The following is a 6,832-nucleotide window of genomic DNA, read 5'->3' on the forward strand; positions in this document are numbered from 1 at the left end:
AAAGCAAATAAAAGTGTGTGAAAACAAGACCCTGTGAAGGTATTTGCATTTAGGTCGCCAATGTTCAAAAGCCTGTGTAAGCATTTTTCTGTTTCGTTAGGATGAAATGGAAATAAGAAGTAAATGAAAAAAATTGAAAAAACAGTGCAACAGGGAAAAGGGAAAAAAATAATGAAGTGGAGAAAAGCTTTCAAGAACCACGTCTTTTACCCAAAAAACCTGTCAAGAGGAGGAGGATCCCTCAAGTGAGGCCTCTTTTTTTTTATTTTTTTTTAAAATAAATGGTGGATTTGACTGCTTGGTTATTTAAAACATTATCTAATTTGCAATGGACTGCTTTTTTTTTTTTTTAAAGGTAGCAGAAAGGACCTTGGATGCTCCTAAGATTACTGATGATTGTTATTTGAATTTGTTGGACTGGAGCACCAGCAACGTGATTGCTATTGGCCTTGGGAATTCTATCTATTTATGGGATGTAGATCCTGGATCTGCTATTCATCTTGTGGGAGAATGTGGATGACTTGGCACCAGTGACAAGCGTTGGGAAGCATCTTGCTGTTGGCTTGAACAATTCACATATTAAAATATGGGACTCTGAGTCTGGCCAGTTGGTAAGTCTCTTTTTCTGCAGCAATTTTTGCTGCAATCTTTAACTTTCTGTATTTGGCTGAACTGCTAAGCATAGTGTTCAACTTAAGATTTTTGTTTGCACAAGTATATATATGATAATACTTTCAGGCTGAGTATATTTTTCCAACCTTTGGCCTTGAATATATTCAGGGTTTAAGCTTTTGATTGATGGTTTGACTTGTGCATTCCTGTCGCACAGAAGCTGTATTCCTTACTTTTTTCTTGATTCAACCTTTAGATGTAAACTTCATATGGTACATTTAGCTGGTATTTGCAGGTCTATATAGGCTCATATAGTTTGTGCAGCTGTATATATCCAAGTTTTGTGTATGCTTTGTGTTGACCGATTTTGCTTAGTTTCTTTGTCCTGGATTTACTTTGCACTCGCCAGTAACGAAATAATGTGATTCTATGGAAGCATTTTGTGGCAGTACTAGTTAATATTACAGCTGAATTAGGTAGTCGTGCTTCTAAACATGAAAAGCAAAATCATCAGAAGGTCAAGTTCTTTCTTGGTCCTTTGGGTCAAATTCTCTTGCATTAAGCTTCCTTTGCTGAATTATTAGGCTCAATGCCTTTTTTTTTTGTAGTTTTTCTTCATATTTGATTCTTCATGTGTATTATTCTGTGTTTCCTCTTGGGTACAGGTGAGGCTATTGCGTGAAGGACACAGAGCCGATCGAATAATTATGTTTTGACAACAGGAGGAATGGACATTATAATCATAAGCAATGATGTCAGAGTTAGATCCCTTATTATTGTTACTTACAGAGGGCATAGTCAATAGGTTTGTGGGTTGAAATGGTCTTCTTCAGGGCAGCAATTAGCAAGTTGGGGGAACGATAATTTGCTCTATATGTGGAGCATATCAATGGCTTCTCCTTCTCCTTCATCTTCTGGTTCTCGAAATCCATGGATCCACTGCTTTGAAGACCATACAGCTGCAGTACCTGGCATCCATTTCAAAGTAACCTGCTATGGTGATACTCCATAGCATCTGGTGGCGGCATTTCAAAGCATCTGGTGGCGGCATTAGTGATACTCCATAATGTCCTGGAATTTCAACACTGGGGCATGCTTGAACTCAGTGAAGGTTCACAGGTCACTTGTTTGCTTTGGAACAGATATGAACGCGAGATTTAGAGCTCTCATGGGATGAATGATAACCAACTCACTCTTTGGAAGTGTCCTTTCATGACTAGGATTGCTGAGCTCGAGGGTCATACATCTAGAGTGCTCTCTGTGGCTTAGGTGTCTATGGTTTTGCCGAAAAAATTGAAAATACGTTATCTGTACTGAACAATGTTTTCCATGCAATTAAATTACATTATCCTTCTTGTCATTTTCTGCACCTTACTGATTCTTGCTTGTTTTACATGATTCAGAGTCCATATGTATACACTGTTGCAAGTGCAGCTGCAGATGAAGCTCTAAGATTCTGGAAAGTATTTGGATCTGCTGAAGTGGCTTAGCCTAAACGCAAAACAATGATGGACCAATTTCCTGACATGGCGTGCATCAGATAGTTGTAGTTGCCATATGGTGGAATAGAGTAGAATTTTGTATATAACAATTTTGTATAGGCAATTTTCCCTCACCATGCCTGCATCACATACTTCTAGCTGCTAAATATTGTCACTGGACTTTGAATAGTGGGGAAAAGTTCCATTGATGCAGCAAGGTGAAATTGTCTGCAATCCTATCAAAGTTATGGGTTCTTTCCTACTCAAACTTTGCTGGATGGCATGCTTTGGGGAAACCAGTTGGTAATGATACCTTCTGTTTTCGTTTTTCTCTTTTTGAATTGAAGCAGCGATATCAGACTACTACTATTAGCCATGATCAGTTCAAATGATTTTGGTTTCATGTTTACTTTTTTCACCTCTAACCTTTTATAAGATTCATCTTTTACAACAATCAATTTTTAACAGGAGTGTATCTAATTAAAGAAGTGGGCTTTTCTTTGCCATTCTTTTATTTTTTGAGTGAAAAAATTCTTTTCTATTTTTCGTCCTTCGATAAATTGGTGGTGAACATGGGTCATCTTTAAATCTGTGTGGGCAGGGATCGGCCTCTCCCAAACAGATGTAGACGTCTCGGTAAGGTCACCTTGCCAACAACAGCAAACAAACGAGGTTACAGAGTGGGGTTCTGCCCCCAGTGTAACTCCGATGTTCGGGAGTGAAGTAATAGTAAGTTTGAAACAGACTCAGTTATCTTTAAAGAATGAAGTGGGGAGTATTTATAAGATGAATGATAGTACGGTCCATTGGTATCCGAGCCTCCTAGAATAGCCGACCTATTCCTATAGGGTGAATAAGTCTGTAAAAAATCATATCAAATGATTTTTGTCACATCAATCTTATTAGTCACATCTAGACTGCTATTCCTATAGGGTGGATGAGATAAATCTATTAAAAATCATATCAAATAACTTTTGTCCCATTAATCTTGTCACGTCACATTTAAACTGCTGAGAGTTCAGACTAGGGATGGCAATGGGGGCGGGTGCCCGCGGGGGGCTCTCGAGGCGGTGGTTGGGGCGGGGGGGAATTATTTCCCCCCGCTTAGAAACGGGACGGGGGCAGGGGAGTATACCCCCGCCCCATCCCCCCGCCCCGCCACCCGCAAAACAAAAAAAAAAAATATAAATATATATAATATGTAAGTTAATTAGTTATAAATTTATGATAATGATATTATTAGTTAGATGTATTATATAATGTATATTAGTTTATGTAATATAATTGATATTATCAATTATATGAATAATTATGCATGTCTACTAATAGAATTTATTAATTAGTTATATTAAATTTACTAATACATTTATACTAAATTTCTAATTACACTTAATAGAATAACACTTTTTTCTCAAAAAAAAGCACAAACACAATAAAGAATTAGTGATTGCATTTGTACTAAAAGTGAAAACTTGACTATTTTAGTTATATTTATTTCATCATATTGGATTGTATTCAAATAACTTCTGTTTGATTGTTTTTATGAGTTTCAATTGTAAAATTACAATGAATAATAATTTGGTGATGTGTTGATATTTTAGTACTTGATTATTTATTAAAATTTAATTATAATAAAATTATATAATAAAATTTTATTAACCCCGCGGGTGCCCCCGGGGGAAGCGGGGCAAGGCGGGGCGGGGGGAGCAGGAAACGGGGGACGGGGCGGGGCGGGGGACGGGGGGAACTAATAGGCAACGGGGCGGAGCTGGAACAATTCGACGTTTGAGCAAGAAAAACATAGACGTAAATACTGTAAGGAATCAAATAAGTATACGCAGCGGAAATTTAAAATTTTTGATTTCTCAAAGAACCTTATAACCTTGACAATTACATATAACATAAGAGGGTGTTCAAGTGAATTACCTCAATCAAGGTAATGCACGCGAATAGTCTGACAAATCTGAAGTAGAGGAAGGTGAGACGTCTACGAAGCTGTTCAAGCGTCCGGCCTCTAACGGTGATCCACACGAACTCCTCTTGCCAAAAACCTCCAAGGCTGAATTTTTCTCATTAGAACTAGTGCTAGCTAGTTTTATGATGAACCCACACCTAATAGAGTAGAGAAAATAAACTCAAATTCAAAACTAGGGTTTTTGGCCAAAATAGGAAAAACATTTTTCCCTTCCTATTTTTCCCGAATTTTAAAAACATTTTTTCTTTTATTTTTCTGCTAAAACACTCTAAAAATGTGTCTATTCTTTATGAGAGAATAAAAGTCTTTTATAGACGATAGGTTGAATAAATCTACGTGGAGATAGAAGTCATATTTCATAAAGAAAACGAATTTCCTTTTTCTTAAAGAAACAAATTTCCTTTTTCTAATAGAACTATTGTATTGGAGGACTCAACCATAATTGCATTATTAGTCCCTTAAGTTTAATTTGTCTCTCAAATTCAACTATAAGTTATTAACCTTATCTTTTACAAGTCCTTACTTGAAATTCATTTAGTCTGGCAAGAAAAGAGTCCTTAATGTGTGTGACCCATTAGGTTCTCAAGTACATTGGCAATAAGAATTTGCTATAGATAAATTAAAACTCTTTTAATTTATCATTCATTTATCTAATCAATTAACTCATTCGTATAGATCAAATTTAGCATCTAACAATGCGTCTTGACCACCCAAGTACTTAAGAAAAGTCAAGTGGATGACTTTAGCTTTCAATGGACGTTTACCATGCAATTAATATCCTTTTACCAATTTTATCTCAACATTAATCATGGAATATATATATATATATATTTATTGTGCCAATTCTATAATATGATTAATACATATTTCTTGTATTAAAATATAATTTCAAAAGAACAACTACTTAGAAATACCTTTCAAAAATTCACTCTCTTAGTACTAAGATTTTATGAGTTGTACTTCTACAAGTGGCCATTAAAGAGATAATTCCTCTTCCATAAGAGGTGGTAAATCGTTGAAACTTATTCACAATTTATCCATACTTCAAGAATATACCCAACATATTAATGATATGAGCATTCCCTTTTACGGGAACAATCATATAACAAATGAAATATATCCATCCATACTCAAGGCACCATGATAACTTCAAGTCCAACGATCACTTGCATAAAACACCATTTAGAGATATATCCTTTTTGGCACAAAAGGTAATCTTTATGTAGATCAATTTAGTGAATTTGATCATGTCATCAAGCACCCATATACTAACTTAGGTGTCACTACACTATAGTAGATGAGATTTACTACTTCTCGGTAGAAGTGGTTTAGTATATGACAATGTAACTGTATTAATAATGTCCCATTATTATTAATACTGTGACTAGAGATATTTAAGAATAAACTTATTAAATCTAATGAATCTCATCATCATAACACTTATGATTCCATTGATTAAATTTATTCTAAGAACTTTATCATACAAGTATGAATATACAAGCAATCAATATGATAAAAAATCATTTATTAGAGTACAAATAGTTCAAGTACATATGAATTTCCCTATAAGTGATCGTCTTTAGGGCACATATACTAACAAATACTTGATTATGAATAAGGTCTTTGTTTAAGGTCTTAAAACATGGGCAATTCTCAACCATTTCGATCTCCATTTTTCTTTCGTCCTCGTTATCCTTTAAAAGAGGTACTTATTAGAAAGACTTGCAGTTTTGGTTCCAAACATTTAGTACATTAGCAGTTCCAACCCCTAAAGTTTAGGCAAAAGCAAATGTCATCCGAAATGTTTCAATATTTATCATATTTACTCCCATCCACTAATTTCTGCCAATTATTATCAGAATCCGGTTACTACTATCATGTATAGGCAACTAATTTTTTTTCAATAGTACAATGAAATATTGTAAAGTCACTAAAGATATCTAGACTAAACTCAGATATTTTTGAAAAAATAAATGTCGGTTCTTGTGAATCTACTTGAAAATTTTAATATGGAACTATATTAAAAAACTAATAGTGTGTATTGTAAGTTAACGATATCTTCAAATAATAGTTAACAAATAGACGTGTGTATTGATATCTCAAGCTCGTGGTTCTTGTACTATTTATTTATCTATGTTGTATAATTCTTTATTTTGATTTAGGTTTTACCCATGCTTGTTGTCTTATACCTCTCGAGACTTTGCCACGATGCTTAAAATAGTTTTTATAGTCTAACCAATGAACAACATGCGCCGTAGATCTTGAAGTGAGTCCGTGTCAGCGACTACTTTTTTTTTTTTTCCCATTTGTCTTCAAATGAGCCAACGTCAGCCATTTGTCTCTGTATGAATACCTAATATTATCTTTTACTAGGTCGAATTAGGGTTGTAATCGAATTGAACTCCTCGCAAGCAGCTCAGTCAAAAATTTGAAATCGAGTGTAAGTTGAGTGCGAATAGTTCGATAATTATTCAAACCAAGTTCGAGTATTGGTTTTTCAAATTCGGTGGTTCGTCGATCCTTACCGAACACAAAGTAATTAATTAAAAATGATATATTTAGATATTACAATTTTATTCTTTTAGGCTTGAGAATTGTATAAATTACCAAAATTATTCTTTTAGTCGAATTAAGTACTTGAACTTGATCATACTTGCAAAAAAACTGTGTATAATCGAGTCGATCTCAAGTTTTTGAACCATTTTTTAAGTTTGATTTCGAACTCCATTTCTACTGCTTGCTCAAGCAGTACCTCTCTATAGTT

At 34.6% G+C, this 6,832-nt stretch overlaps 1 pseudogene; it reads left to right on the plus strand.

Moving 5' to 3' along the window:
* The first annotated feature begins 60 nt into the window (after window positions 1-60).
* On the plus strand, window positions 61-2,439 carry LOC113782507 (annotated as a pseudogene).
* Window positions 2,440-6,832: the final 4,393 nt, after the last annotated feature.

Source organism: Coffea eugenioides, chromosome 9 (genome assembly GCF_003713205.1).
Source record: "Coffea eugenioides isolate CCC68of chromosome 9, Ceug_1.0, whole genome shotgun sequence".
Lineage (NCBI taxonomy): Eukaryota > Viridiplantae > Streptophyta > Magnoliopsida > Gentianales > Rubiaceae > Coffea > Coffea eugenioides.